This window comes from Vulpes vulpes, chromosome 13, assembly GCF_048418805.1.
Source record: "Vulpes vulpes isolate BD-2025 chromosome 13, VulVul3, whole genome shotgun sequence".
NCBI classification, from domain to species: domain Eukaryota; kingdom Metazoa; phylum Chordata; class Mammalia; order Carnivora; family Canidae; genus Vulpes; species Vulpes vulpes.
This window is the reverse complement of record NC_132792.1, coordinates 125930814-125947599: the sequence shown is the minus strand read 5'-3', so window position 1 is coordinate 125947599 and position 16786 is coordinate 125930814. Positions and strand designations below refer to the sequence as shown.

At 34.1% G+C, this 16786-nt stretch overlaps 1 protein-coding gene across 9 annotated transcripts in view; it reads left to right on the top strand.

Moving 5' to 3' along the window:
* The window catches only part of SDCCAG8 (SHH signaling and ciliogenesis regulator SDCCAG8), a 241697-nt gene that overhangs the window by 98401 nt on the left and 126510 nt on the right, over positions 1-16786 (top strand). The window lies entirely within an intron of this gene.

The following is a 16786-nucleotide window of genomic DNA, read 5'->3' as shown; positions in this document are numbered from 1 at the left end:
TATATATATATATGTATATATATATACATATATATACATATATATATATATACAGCCGTCATGATTGAATACATGGTCAATAAATTGAATAGATAAATTTACTTCTTTGTATGTGGATGCTGCTAATGTAAAAGAGTCATACTCAAAATATTTATTAACTAAAACATCTACTTTACATTAGAAGCTTCTTGCCAAATTAGTCAGAAAATATAGGTTATTTTTGAGTTAAAGCAAAGTACAATAAATTCTTAAGTTCCCCAAATAGATTTTACAGAAATATTTCTATAACTCACAGCTAAAGTGAATTTTCTAAAAACTCCCCATAAGGTGAGATCACGTACACCATGTCTCAGTACAGAAGGATTTTTTTTTCAATCAGTTATGTCTCTAAAAATAAACCCAGTTTTGTTGTTAAAATTTGCTGTTTCCTCTTCACATAAGACCGTCTCATTAATTTCAGTGAAAACCGTCCAACAAGATAAGGTTACATTGTCCAATTTTCCAGTGGAAGAGAATCCATTTTGTGTCACGAGCAGAGTAGCAGCTAAGAGGTGAGTTGAAGACAGACATGCGGTTTCAGTGGTCAGAGTATTTTGAATCCAAGCATAAGTGTTCAGAGAAGAGGTTTGGGTGCTCTAGGTGTAGTAAAACTCTACCTCTCTTACTCTCTTTAGAGTTTTATAGCCAGAGCATTGCTGTGGATGTTCTCTGTCATTGGGTACACCAAGGAGTAACAGAAAGTGGGGAGGTGGTAAAAGGGGGTGACCTCTTGGAGGTCCAGTATACTTATATGGGGCAGAAGGGGGGCTAAATTCCATCGTCTGTACCGTTAAGTGGTCTAGACACCTTAGGGGAGGGTTTCCTTTTTCTCAGTCTTTTCAAACTGATTTTGTGAACAATTAAAATATGATTTCTTATAAAATCATTCTGTTTCAAGTGAAAGGCTGAGAGATTTTAAATAGGTCTAAATGTTTGAGCTTTTCTTGGTTTGAGAGAAAAGAAATATGTTATTTGGCTCCAGCACCTATACTAAACAGTAAAATTGATAAAAAATAAAATCCTATAAAATATATTTTTTAAATTAAGAAATGATATATACGGTCTTATAAACCTAGTTTTAAGAAGGGGATCTGAGTCTTAAATTTGTTCTGGTTGTCAGAGATTGACAGAATTTAACTAATAAGAGAATACACAGAGCACAGAGAAAAACTTCTTGTTGAATAACAGTTGTCAGAAAAGAAACAGATGATGTGTCTTCTTTATTGCATTAAAAAAAAATTAATTATTGCCAATAGAAGCTTGTTGATGCTCGTTAACTGAGTTAGCATTGTGGTTTGGCATGATTCCACATTTGAATGGAAATGGAGTTTGGTGAAGAGTCCAAAACCTGGGTTCTAGTCCAGCTGAGAGAACTTCAATCGATTGTTTGATTTGATCCCACCGGACCCCAATTTTCGCATTTGTAAAGGGACAAGATAGACAAAGATGATAATTGAATATCTTCTATCTCTCACTGTACCCTTTTTTTTTTAAGGCCTGTATTTTTATTTAAAGTCTTGATGTAAACAGGGAAGTTAACACCCAAATGCTTTAGGATCCTCCCAAATGTTTTAGGGCCCTTTTGGTAGGAGCACATTTTAGATAAAATATAATCAATTAGCACAATACTTAAGGAAGAGAAATTTTATTTGACAAATTAAAGAATGCACATCAAGGTCTTGAAAGTTAGGTGCAAAATAATCCTAAAGCTTTCTTGTGTTTTCCTTTTAGGAATCAGAATATTTAACTGATACTTTTCTGACAACTCCTAAAAAAGTAACATTGAATATAATAGTTTTAATTTGTTCTAGTTGAAAAATAATAAAAAATGCATGCATTATCTAAGAGATAAAATAGTTTTGCCACAACTGCCTGCTTTTTTTTTCTAAGAATAAGTGGGCAGTTTATTTTCACACAATTTTTAATAGCTGAACCATAACTGAGAAACCATGCTTACTGTTGGAATAGCAGCAGACTTACTAACTCATTTTCTTTGGAAATTGTCATTTAGTAATTGTCTGTACTTTTATGTCTACTCAAAAAAATTTTTGGTTTTGAAAGATATACTTGAATATTGGTATTCCTGTAATTACAGTATTTGAAAAGCATTACATTTGAAGCAGAAATAGAAAATATAGAAAACCATTGGAATTCTGTATTGCTTTGTCAATAGAAGCCAATAGAATAGAAATCTTTATGCTGTAATTCATGTAAGGTAGTTGTCAATTTTGAAAAAAAATTCAGAAATTAACTATTTAATTTAGGATGAGAAATTATATCCTTGATGTTTTTTAAGTATTTTTAATCTTATCATGAGAACCTGAAGGTATTATAAATACATTTAATAATAAAAAGATGTTTTCTAAACTATAAAAACTTCACACATTTAAATTTACATATAATTTTTCCTGTAGCAAAATCAGATAAAACTTTTAGAATAGCAGTAGTTTCAGTTCTTTCAATTTATTTATCTTTATAGATGGTGAAATATCTTTATCTTACTTGACAATGCCTTTCATTCTCGTTTTTTAAAATTGTTTTAGCATGGTTTTATATTTAATCGTGTTTTTTTATTTGTGTTTGGTTCCGTTTCTACCAGTGGGGAATACTGCAGTAGCAACAACACTGTAATTAGTAGTGGGCAATATGACCAAAGTTATTTTAATCTTTTATTTCAGTATATTTTCAATTATTTTATCATAAAATATTAATAGCTTTAGTATTCAAAGATACACAGAATAAGATAGCCCAAAATATAGAAATGTAATGTGAAAATTGTGGTTAGACTTCATTTAACATGAATCCTGGAGCCTTAATATTAATACTTACAAGATATTTTCTGCTATAAATTTTTACAAGAACTGAATAAGAATGTTGCAATAATTTCTGTTATTTACTGTAGCCCAGATGCTTGTAAATTTGAGGAGGTAATGATATGAAAAATTAGAAGTATCATTTTGTTTTTCTTTTTTTACCAGAATGATAGGAAATTAGTTTACATTTTAATAGTTATAAAGGACAAGAAAGAGTGAGATGAGTGGACAGATTGGAGATGTATACATGTATGTAATTATCTGGTCATCTGGATTATATACATATAAAAAATATATATATACTATACAATGTCCAGCACATAGTAGGCACTCAAAAATACTTCTGTTGAATTGAGGACTTGGGAAGAAATTATTTACAAGAATTAACAGTTTGTTTTCCTAAACTGGAATTATTTTATTTTTGCTGTGGGTGATTTTCTCAATTGGTGATAAAATAATTTTCAAATGGTGACAAAAGTCAACAATTGTAATGAACATTTGAGAGTAGCCATTTATAGATACTTTTCTTGAGTAATTCTTTTATCTCTCAGCATTTGTACTAGTTGAGTAGTGCCTCTTTCGTAAGAGAAAAAAACATATGAAATAATTTTTTGCCCTTAGAAGAGACCTACCTTTTAATATAAGGATGTCCCATCAGAAAAAGGATCTTCCTGTTTTTATTATAGCTTATTATGAGAGAAACAATTCCAGGTTTATTTTTCTTTTGGGTGTACTTACTGTAGCAAGTAAAATACTTTTAAAGTTCCTTAAAGAATTGACTTACAGTTAGTCTAACATTTTTAATATGAATCACATAGGAAGTCAATATAAAAGAGAATTGCATTATTTATTAGGAACTACGGGTCCAAGAGTCCTTTGTGTTGGTGACTCACATCCCAGAAACTGGAGTTGTCTTCACTTGCCACCCTCCTGCCTCTTGGTCTACATGACCCCATTTCAGGGAAGAATGGAAGGAGGCACAGTTTCTTCTTGGCCATTTTTTTTTTACTAATATCCCTTGTTATTTTATTAAATTAGCATTTGAAGTTAATTTGAATATATTACATATACTTAAAACATACACATATAATAGATTATAATGTATAACATATACATATTTAAATGTGTATGTATTTAAATATATGTAAATTATTAAATAATACATTCATGTAATACATATAAGTTCCCATTTTATTAAGATACAATTAACATTTAATACTATGTTAGTTTTTGGGGTGCCTGGGTGGATCAGTTGGTTAAGTGTCTGTCTTCAGCTCAGGTCATGATCCCAGGGTCCTGGGATCGAGTCCCACGTCAGGCTCCCTGCTCAGTGAGGTGTTGGCTTGTCTCTCTCTCTCTCTCTCTCTCTCTCTCTCTCAGTCTGCCCCTCCCTCCTACTCTTGCATGCTTGCTCTCCTCTCTCTCAAATAAATAAATTTAATTAAATATTAGTTTTATGTGTACAATATGATGATTTGATATATGTATATATTGTGAAATGATGACCACAATAAATTTAGTTAACATCCATCACTTCACATAGCTACACATTTTTTTCCTGTAAGGAGCACTCCTGAGATATATTCTCTTAGTAACCTTCAAATATACAGTACAGTAATGTTAACTTTAGTCATCATAGTGTACTGCATCCCCAGATATCTTATAACTGAAAGTTTGTACCTTTTGACCCCTTTCAACAGTTTGGCCCACCCCTCAGTTCTATGAGTTCAGTTTGGATTTTTTTTTTTTTTTTTTTTTTTTTAGGTTCCACATATAAAGTGACATGGTATTTGTCTCTTTGTCTGACTTGTTTTACTTAGCATAATGCCCTCAAAGTCTATCCACTTTGTCACGGATTTCCATCTTTTTTTATGACTAAATATCTAAAATCACCTTTTCTTGATCTATTCATTCATCCATGGACTCATAGTTTGTGCCCCTATCTTAACTACTCTGAATAAAGCTGAATTGAACATGGGGAATGCAGATATCTTTTTGAGATGGTGATTTTGATTTTGTTTCCTTCAGATAAATTCCCAGAAGTGGAATGGCTGGATCATCTGTTAGTTCTACTTATAATTTTTTGAGGACTTTCCATTACTGTTTTTCCATTACTGTTTGCACCAATTTACTTTCCCATAAGTTAATTTTATATATTCACATTTTAAATGTAAAATGGATCCTCCTTTTATTAAATTGGAATGTTAAGCACCTTGCCAACATAAATTTCCTTCTAGAAAATAGGAAGCCAAACTGTTACCTCTTTAAAGCCTTCCTTTTAAAAAAAAAAAAAATGCTATAACATTGGGGGAGGATACGCCTGGGTGGCTCAGTTGGTTAAGTGTCTGCCTTCGGCTCACATCATAATCCTGGGGTCCTGGAACCAGTGCCACATCAGGCTTCCTACTCAGCAAGGAGTCTCCTTCTCCCTCTCCCTCTGCCCCTCCTCCTGCTCATGCTTTCTCTTTCTCTCAAACAAATAAATGAAGTCTTAAAAAAAATAGAGTTATAACATGGGATGGTTACAAGATACTAAAGGATTTTCTTATTATGTACACAGGAACATAGACCTGCACCGGTCTTTTTAGTTATATTTTCTCCACAAACAATATTACAAGACCTGTCACATTTCAATGTCCCAATATAGCATTTTATGGTATGTGCAGTAGAATAGATGCCATGGCATGACCAGCTGTGTAAAGCAGGGGATTGCCAAAGATCTGAAGTGTTTTAAGTTTATTAAAATTACTCCACTAACATAGCTCTCGTGATACAGCTATGAACAAAACAGAAATATTCTCTTGGATGATAATTCAATTAGGTTGATTTGTAAGAGATCAAACATTCCTAGGAGGTTTTTACTTCTAGAGATATTTAAACCTAGTAGTTCCCCAGTCATTTAGTCAACTCACAGTTGAGGGGACAAGGGAGCCACAGGGGGCAGTGTTAGGAAGCCATTTTCAAATGTTTGAAGTTAGAGCAGACCCTTGATTATTTGTAGGGACAAATCCCAAAGTCTTCACCAATAATAGCAAAAGCAATTAATTCCTCCAATTAAATACAGTAAAATATAAATGACCCCTTCAACTTCTAGAATGTTTATAAATATAGGAATAAAATTATTTGTGAAGCTATTGAAATAATTCTATTACTAAAATGAAATTCACTCTATTTCATTAGAGTGAAGTGACATATCAGGAGAAGGTTATGTCTAAATTCAGTTTGAAAGGGAAATATTCTATATGGTCATAATTACTTTTGAAAATCTCATATATTGTTCATAATGAGCATAGTCTACAGGGATTTGTATGCATTAATTTTATATGCGTTTATAGTATTATAGTCCTCCCACATTGGAGACATTCATACCCTTTCTCAGAAATTCTAATTCATGTTATTTTATTTCCATTGTTGGGACAGATTGCCATTTATTCAGACAGGGATCAGATAAAAACAAATCGGCTTATGTTTGGGGGCCCATTTGTATGAAAAATACATCTGTCTCTTAGATGAAATTGCATTTAATGTGGTGGGATGCTTGTAATGTAAGAGGTATACATGGCTATGATTGACCAAAGGCTCAGTATATTCATGTCTCAATCTTCATATTCATTCCAAGATGTTCACTCACTGAGTTAAATGGTAGACAGAGTTATGTACATTTCTTCCATGTCTCTCTTGGTGTTTTGCATTGTGGCTCTACTATGTATTCCTGTTGCTGTTAACATTAACTGTAAACCATCTGATTCTGTGATCATGATGAATGAAGACAGGATAAAAAGTACCACACAGCAGGGTGATGTGAGATCTTACACATGGGGAGCCCTTGGCATCAAATTACAGAGTAGAAGAACAGGGACCTTCAAGGTAGAAAATGAAGGATTCAGTTTCCCACAGGAAGCAGGTGTGTCTCTCAAGGTGGTAGATTCTTAACATCATGATTGATAGCTGTCTTTTTTAGTGCAGCTCTCAATACTTTCCTGGTGTTGAACCAAAGTTATTCTCAGATAATTTTCAAACTTCACATCATTGGTACATCTATCAGTAACTGGTATGGTCAACAATTAGCAGATTTATGTATTTGACTATTTCATTAATTTAAGAATCTAACATTGATTTTAGCATTGTGTTCCTTAACTCTTTTTACTCACAGTGTGGGGTCTTCATTATCCCTTGTAATTTGTGATTTGCAGCTAACTCACCCAGCCATTCTTAGCCATGTTCTTGTACCTTAACAACTCTTTTGCAATGGATCATTAGAAAAGATTGTTACCTCTTTTTTTTTATGGCTTTCCAACATTGCCTCTTATTTCAAATTTTACCTCACCCAGGGCCATCTTAATGCTGCTTTATATTTCCAGCAATATTATACTTCTAACATAAGTAGACGTAAAAGGTCAAGATCTCTCTCTCTCCATGGTGTTTACAATGTGAATGTGTGAGCATATGAGTATTTGAACAATGTTAATATTTTACCCTTTTATTTATTTATTTTTTAAATATCTTACTTAGCTATTTAGTTTGAGAGAGAGAGAGAGCAGGGGCAGAGGCAGAGGCAGAGGGAAAGAGAGAGTCTCAAGCAGGCTCCACATGAGCGTGGAGCCCAACACAGGGTTTGATCTCACAACCCTGAGATCATGATTAGAGATCATCATGAGTTGGATGCTTAGCTAACTGAGCTACACAGGCACACCAATAATTTACCTTTTTATAATTTTTTTTAAGATTTTATTTATTTATTCACAAGAGACACACAGAGAGAGGCAGAGACATAGGCAGAGGGAGAAGCAGGCTCCATGCAGGGAGCCTGATGTGGGATTCGATCCTAGATCCCAGGATCATGCCCTGAGCGAAAGGCAGATGCTCAACCTCTGAGCCACTCAGGCATCCCTAATTTACCTTTTTAGAACACAGAAAGAGCATGAGAGAATTCAGGGCAAAATAAGGCACCTCCATATTTTCAAGAAAAATATTAGACTCTATGAATGACTTAATATTTTTTTATCTGTGATAGGTAGAAATTTTCACTCATGAGAATACAAAGCAAGCCATTTCTCTACTTCTCACAAGAATAAAGCATTTATTAAAGCAGTCCAAAAGAGTAGAGCTATCACCTGGGCTCTTTTTGGTAAACTGACTCCAGAGCTAAAGGGATTCTTCTTTTTGCCTTTGAATCTCCTGGCATCACAGAACAGTGGTATAAGCTTGGCTTCACCAAAATGTCTGCTGTATTGTCACAGTGTAACAGAACCCGTTTTATTTTAGATGTCTTAAATTTTTCTTTTCTTTGGTTACGTACTTCTAGAAAGACACTTCTTTTCTGCCATGGTCCCTTCTCATCTGTTTTAAACACTTATTTTGGCTGAGAGTTACTTTAGCTCCAGGGAAGTGCCTCTGAATATAAGTGATTAGTTCATACCACTTCCCTTAATGTTAAGAAAAGGCAAACAAACAAACAAACAAACAAACAAAAAACCCTTTTGTTAAAATTTTTTAAAGAACATTTGCTTAGGGGGATCCCTGGGTGGCTCAGTGGTTTGGCGCCTGCCTTGGGCCCAGGGCGTGATCCTGGAGTCCCAGGATCGATTCTCGCATTGGGCTCCCTGTGTGAAGCCTGCTTCTCCCTCTGCCTGTGTCTCTGCCTCTCTCTCTCTCTCTCTCTCTTCTCTCTTCTCTCTTCTCTCTTTCTGTGTCTCTCATGAATGAATAAATAAAACCTTTAAAAAAATAAAAGGAACATTTGCTTAGAATAAGGATGGATTTAGTAGTCACATTAGAAACAATTAGAAAACTGAAAAGTTTCATGAAAAAGTTACATACTGTATTGGGAAGGCTAAAGTAAAAGGTCAATGCCACATTGGTTCTTATGCTAGTGTGGAGTCACTGTGTTGTAAGCAATGGAAACTGTGACCTGAGGCTAAACACACCTCACTCCACTTCTTGAGATCAGCACCACTAAATTCTCAAAGAGAAATGCTTCTTCAAAGTGAATTTTGGCTGGGGCTTTGCAAATCCCAGTTGTCGTACTTGCTGGTGTGATGTTTGATCAAGGCCATCTGAGTTACACTTCTTCCAATATCTGTTTTCCATTCTGAATTGTAGGTCAAGAGGTTTTTGTTTTTGTTTTTTGTTTTTTTTTTTGGTCAAGAGGTTTTAGAAAGCATATTACATCATTTCCTCTTTGTCTTCTCTTAAGACCTAAGAGAGGGAGACCTATGTAGTTTAGTAGAAAGACTGGAGAACTTGAAATCAGACTAACCCACTTTTGGATTTTTTTTTTTTAACATCTCATTTATTCATAAGACGCAGAGAGAGAGAGACAGACAGACAGACAAACAGACAGGCAGACAGGCAGAGGGAAAAGGAGGCTCCACGTAGGGAACCCGATGTGGGACTCAACCCTGGGACTCCAGGATCATGCCCTGGGCCAAAGGCAGGCACCAAACCGCTGAGCCACCCAGGCATCCCAATACTAACCCACTTTTGAATCCCAGCTCTGCAACTATAGAATCTTGTATAAGTTGCTAAACATCTGAGCACTTCAGCTCTCCCATCTGTAAAACAGGAATAGGATGCTGATTTTGATAAGGTTGTCACAAACACAAAATGAGATTAAAAATACAGAGTGCTACCTGTAGCAATACAAAGACAATGTCTTACACGGGGTAAGCCCTCAAAAATGATGATTGCTGATCACTAATACTATTAGACCTACAATAAAAACATATTAAATCAAAGTTGTGTGCCCTCAACAATGATAACCACGAACAGAACTTCTAGAATGGTAGCAACAGCCTTCCATATCAACTACACTAAGAAGGATAACCAGTTTTGTCCATTTCTAAATGACTTTTTTACCTCCTTTAATATCCTTTTATTCATATAGGCTGGTTTTCTAAGAGTCTAGTTTGGAGAGTGAGTCTTAGAAATACATATTGCTATATTCTAGAGCAGTGTTATCCAATAGAATTTTCTGTGATGATGAAAATATTTTATACCTGCACTGTCCAGTATGGCAGATATAATCCATATTGAGCACTTAACATGTGATTAATGCAAATGAGGAACTAAACTTTTTATTTTAACTGACTTAAAAATTTTTTAAAGATTTTATTTATTTGTTCATGAGAGACAGAGAGATAGAGGCGCAGAGACACAGGCAGAGGGAGAAGCAGTCTCCATGCAGGGAGCCCGATGTGGGACTCAATCCAGGGTCTCCAGGATCAGGCCCTGGGGTGAAGGCAGTGCTAAACCACTGAGCCACCTGGGCTGCCCCTAATTGACTTAAATTTAAATAGCCAAAAATAATAATAATAATAAATAAATAAATAAATAAATAGCCACAGGTAGCTCGGGTAGCTCCAGACAAAACCTTATTAGTGATTTGGTAAAATCATCCTTAACATTTGTAAGTTAATAGAAATGTCAACCAGCACATACTAAATTTCCAGTAAGTACATTGTTTTTACCCATACAGAACTTGACAGAAACTATTATTCCTCTCCCAAGTTATGTATTGATGTGTTTTGTTTGTTAGTATCATATACAATTTTATTTTCTAAATATATTCTTTGAATTCATCCATTGGTTTTTGAGTGATAAGTTCACATTGTTAAGTCTTGTCATCTTCAAAACCACAAGTTCTTCTCACTCTGCAAGAACTTTGGGTTCTGATCTTCTTACTGTTCTGTTTTTTTTCCCCTTTTCTCCTTATTCTCTTCCTCACATATACAACGAAGTTATCCTATATTAAAAATTATTAAATGATTTTTAAGTCACATAATGTTTAGTAGCAGGGATAAATCACAACCATTGGATTAAAATCATTCATGCATGCTACTTTCTTTTCAGGTAAAGTTTCTTTTAGAATTAAGATGACATGTAATTTTTCAGATGGGTTTTATGTTCATTTTTCCAGATATTTTTTCTGAATGAGGAAATCAGGAGAAATGTATCATAGAGCTTCTCTTAGTAAGACTCTTTATTTGATTCTACTTAATTTATGTTTAAAAAGTATTTTTTATTTATCAGAAATACACAATGCTTTTCAAATTGCAAGGTTGAGAAAACAATATTATAGTTTGCAACCAAAAGTTTTTTTTAAAGAAGCGTATGGAACAAGAAGGACTAGGACATAGCTGAGCACTTCACACAAAGTAAGGATTAATACTGTCTTATTAAGTGCTAGTTCTATTCAAATGTGTGTGTGTGAGGGGCACCTGGGAAGCTCAGTGGTTGAGCGTCTGCCCTTGGCTCAGATCGTGATCCCAAGGTCCTAGGATCAAGTCCCACATCGGGCTCCCCGCAGGGAGCCTGCTTCTCCCTCTGCCTATGTCTCTGCCTCTCTCTCTCCGTGTCTCTCATGAATAAATAAATAAAATCTTTTAAAAAAATTTTAGAAGTGTGTATGTGAAATGTACATGTTTCTGAATTGTGATGTAAAATGGGTTTCTTACCATGGTCTTGTTTAAAAAGAAAAGAAAACAAATAAGATTGAAAGTCATTGTTTAACTAATGGTATGGTGTGGAGGCAGTAATGTCAGATGATCTGGGTTAAGGCTGAGATTTACTTCTATGGACAATCATTCAATGTCTTTGATCCTCAACTTTTTTTTTTGTATAAACAGGGACAACCACCCTATGTGCTTCATGCAGCTGTTTTAAAGATCAAATAAAATCCTAAGGGAATAGACAGTTTTCATACTCCATATTCCTTTAGAGTGGTTTGTCAATCATTTTCTACTGAAAAAACTCATGGCTTATGATAGCAATCATTTATGCTCATATTATGAATCTTAAGGTCAACTGAGATTTGGCTAATCTAGGCTTCATTTGACTAGGTGGCTCTGCTTCAGGTTATGGGTTGTAGGTTGTCTGGGCTGTGGCTTGGGTTTGGTTCTGCTCCACACGTATTTATTCTTCAGTCCAGGCAAAAGGGGTAGTAGCTGTCCAGGGCATGCTTTTCTAATAGAGAATCACCACAATACAAGAGCAAAGCCAAAACACATAAACATATGTATGACTTCTGCTTACCTGATAGCCGCAAAAATCCCATTGGCAAAGTGCAATCACATGGCCAAGTCCAAAGTCATTAGGAAGAGATAGTGTATTCCATTTCCAGTGGAAGGGAGATAAAAGTAAAAATTTTCTGAACAATAATGTAAACTATTACATTATCCAAAAAACTTTTTTTTTTTTTTGTTTACAGCTTCATTCTGGGTTTAAAATAACATTATTTGAAGAAAGCCTTTAGCACAAGGGATTGTCTTAAAATAAACAAGCAGAAAAAAAGGAAATTGAGGCAATATATAATGAGTAGAAGAGAACACTTAAATACTATAATGTTCTAATAGGTAAGATATTGTATCCATAAGATAAAAATAGCATGCTATGTGAAATAGTGAAAGCAAGAAATATCTCATGGAAATGAAAAATGTGGTAGAAATCTTTTCCCAAATTCTGTAGAAACTTTGCAAGATGAAGTCAAGAGAATCTTCCAGAAGTTAGAATAAAAAGATAATGAGACAATGGAAGAAAATTAGATGATAAATGCAATGGAGACAAAATCCATGTCCAGGAGCTTCAAGAGGAGGAAATATTAAAATGTATACATCAAAATATTTTAAAATAATAATAGAAGAGAAATTCCCCAAACTGAAGAGAACAAACCTCTAGATTGAAAAGACCTACTGAAAAGCCAGCACAAAGCATGAAAAAACGTTCATTCCAAGGTCCAATAGTGCAAAATTTCAAAATGGCAGGAGAAAAGAAATTATTATAAAAACTTTCAGAGACAAGCAAATCACAGACCAAGTATTAGGAATCAGAATGGCATAGGACTTTTCAATTGTAATATTGCAATCTTTAAGACAATGGAGTAGCCCCTTAAAAATGCTGAGTAAAAATTAATTTCAACATAGATTTTTATGCCTAGCCAAACTGTCAAGTGTATACATAGAAAAATGATATTTTCAGGCATACAAATACTTTTAAAATATATTATTCATATATTCTTTCTTATGAAAGTTATCTGGAAAACATACTTTAACTAAAACAGGAAGTAAACTGAAAAACAGGATAACTTAACCAGCCAGAAAGCAGGAACCTCTAATAGGATCATGTCTAAGGGTTGACCCAAGACAGAGATCAATGAGGACAGACACAGGCACCAAGAAGGATATATCTAGGAGGAAAATTTTAAAGGAACTGGAAATTTGTCTGATGTGTTTTATTGTTGGAAAAAAATATATTGCTGATGGGTAGTTGACAGATCTGTTTGAACATTGGGGGAAAAAATGTCAGTAACCTAAAACATAAGCTATTAAAAAGTAGGCAATTAATTCCAGAAATAATAAAATCTTGTATAAAAAATTAAAATAAGACTTGTCTCAGGAGTGAATAATATTTCTATAATCATTATAATGTAAATGAACTGCTGACTAATGATTTAACCAGAATTGTTAGATGGGAGGATGAGATAGGTCTATTGAGTGACTTAAATTGTTACTTCTTTACTGTAGGACATCAATGATAATGTCTAATATTACAAAATGAAGAAATAGCATTATAAGTATGTCCTATAAAATATGAAGATAAATGGGACACCTGGGTGGCTCAGTGGTTAAGTGTCTGCCTTTGGCTCAGGGTGTGATCCTCGGATCTGGGATCAAGTCCCACATCGGGCTCCTTGCATGGAGCCTGCTTCTCCCTTCATCTAGGTCTTTGTCTCTCTCTCTCTCTTTCTGTGTCTCTCATGAATAAATAAATAAATAAATAGAATCTTTTAAAAAATAAATAAAATAAAATATGAAGATAAGTATCAGAAGAGTGCATAGGGTGGGCCATTGAGGATCAGGCTTAGAGATGGGTGCAGGGTGTAGAGTATGGGCACTGCCCTTTTTTGTTATGAGCAGTTGAGTACTATTTGACTTAAATCAGGAAATTACCCTGATACGAAAATGTCATAAATAATAAAGTTATGTATGTCCATGTTTAGGAAAAAAAAAACTTACTATGGTATAGAAGACTGTAAATAAATAGTAAAAAAGTCTCTCTTTTTCCCTGTCCTGTGGTTGGTGCGCTTCTCCTAAGAAAGCCACTTTTAACAAGTTTCTACTTTTAGTTGTTCTGGTGGTTACATTCATGACTTGAAGTATATCTTTTGGTAAAGTGTAAAGCTATCTGGACTTGTCTTTGCCTAGTTAGCCAAAAGATGGCCACATCAAACTGCATTGTAGACACTGCAGGTTAATGGAGTACTTTGGGATTAATGTACAACTGGCCTCTGAGTGTTGTTGGTCTTTCATCCCAGAACCACTATATACAGCCAAGGGAGTAGTGCTGACCTAGTTGGGTGAGGCAAAGGGTTATCCTGCCAGTGGGAGCATGGCATTTCTGGCAATAGATTCCTCTTCTAACTGTTGGAGTTGGTGCCATGGCAGATTTTCCTGACTCAGGGAGTAAGTGTTGAGCCCTGGTCCAGCTGGTTAGACTATTTGTTGATTTTGATGATCTGCACCAATAAGCTCTTTTTCTGGCCCAGATAATCAGAAGCAGGCAGTAATTTTCCATCTTCTAAGAAAAATGCTTTTTGCATTTTGAAACTATAATAAAGTTTTATTCAGTTTTCATCAAAATTCTGGGGGAAATTTTATTGAACTAAATCAAGAACTGTTTAGTCCTCAATGTAGCCATATATCCTCCTGCAGTCAGTTTTTCTACTTACTGCTCTGCTGTTCTTGAAAGATCAGTAGAGAAAATAATCAGTAATAATAACACTAGCTGTGTTTTATTCAGCTCTGACTATGTGCTGGACACTCTGCTAAGTACTCAGCACCTCATTTAATCTTCCTGATAGCTTTGGGAGCTTGCCACAGCCACCAGTCTCATGTTAGGCTGAAGAATCTTTAACAGTTGAGTGACTTGTCCAAGGTAACAGGGCTGGAAGGTGTTAGAGCTGTGTCTGAAACCCTGATTTGTGTTGACTCTGGGGCCCATGTGTGTTTTGTTTTTCAAGTTTTTATTTAAATTCTAGTTAATGTGGTTTCAAGTGTAGAATTTAGTGATTCATCACTTAGGTATAACACCAGTGCTCATCATAGTAAGCAGAGTCCATGTTTTTATTTCTGTGTTTGACTGGCTTTCAGTGCGGCCTCTGACTTTTTATTACATGAGAACAAGAAAGAAAACAGCTGATTTATATTCAAAACCTAATTACCAATAGAAGGTTGTATGTCTCATTATTGTCACATAGTGCTCATAAAAATAGTCACATCTTTTCTTTTTAAGAAATTTTGGGATTTTACACATTTTTCTGTCTTTTTTTGCTATTCTCTTAGTTCGTAATTCTTTGATGTCTCCTGATATCTCTCCTTTTATTTCCATATATTCACCATGTTCCTTTTACATTTATTTGAGGTGTCTCTATTCTCACGTCTGAAATACTGCAACTCTCTTCGTGGTCTCCCTTCTGCCAGTCTCTGCCATCTTAAATTGATCATAAACATGACTCCAGTTATTTTAAAGCTGAGCTACTCTCATTTGGAATATCTGTTTAACCATTAATCTCTCTCCATTATCTATAAAAAAATACAGCTTTATTAATCTGGAAGTCAAGACCTTTCACAATGAGGTCCCACCTGTTATTCTATGAGTTAGCATGTCCTTACGTTCTTTCCCTCCTTTCTTGCCCATGCTAATAAATCCCTAATCTGACCTATTGAAACACAGATTTTCTCTACTACTCACTTGTTTCTTAAGTGCTTTGTATTTTGATAGTTTTATGTGTGTATGTGTGTGTATGTCTCATTTACCCATCTGAAATGTTAACTCCTAAGTGTAGAGATGAAAGCTTTCTGAGCCCACCATAATACTCAAGTAGTATGGTTTTTTGCATAGAGCAAGCACTGTGTACAAAATTAATGAGTGAATTTTTGAAATTTTAAAGTCAACATATAATTCCAATTCTATGTATATCTGCTTTTGTAAATTTCATAAATGTTAGGTGAATAAAACTTAATAGACTTTTATATTTTTTCATATCTTTAATTATATTAAATAATGGGATTAGAAATAAATTGGTATAACTATCAGTTTGAAATATTTTACAAAAACAGATCAGTTTCATTTAATATTCTGATCTGAAAGATATAGAAAATCTACTCTGAATGAAAGTGATAGGCTCATTATTACATAAGTTTTTAAAAATGAAACCATATTTGAGAACTTGTTATAAGTTGTTTTATTAAATTGTGGATAATGCACAGTTTTGATGGAGATAAACTGAATATAGTGTAATAAATGTCAAAAAACAAATAATTGCTTATCTTGCCTAATGTATTAAATGTACTTGGAGAGTGTTCAGCATATTGAGTAATGACAAGAGGAAATTTGAAATGTACTTGATTACTAAGTTTAAAACTCTTTATTAGACATGATTTTGTTTTCCAAAAGGAGATTGCTTTTTTTGTGAATTAAAATTACTTCTTGCTTTCTGTTGAATTTGAAAATGTTTCTACCTTTTACTTTCCCTTTTATTTGCTTTTCTGGTTTTAACAGTCTGATTATTTATCTTTTATTTTTTTAAAAAATTATATATGTTATACGATAAATATTTGTACTTTAGTGTATAAATTATTAAAAACTGTGTTCTATATAAGCTATTTTTGCTTTGGAATATTGAGTTTCAGTAAGATAAGGATAATTTTATCCTGAGACCAAGGAATAAACTATCACAAATTTTCATAGATTTTAGATATTTATATTTATTAATCTTAGAGTGCTTTTGTTACCTTTTTTAGTGCCATTTTAGTGTAAATATTATTTTAGCTCAGAAATCTCATGTACTCTAAAGCTTAAAGGGTCTCGTGCTATGTTTTTTCCTAAAGTATTTTTTTCCAAATAATGTTGAACATCATAATCATGCCTTCTCTTAC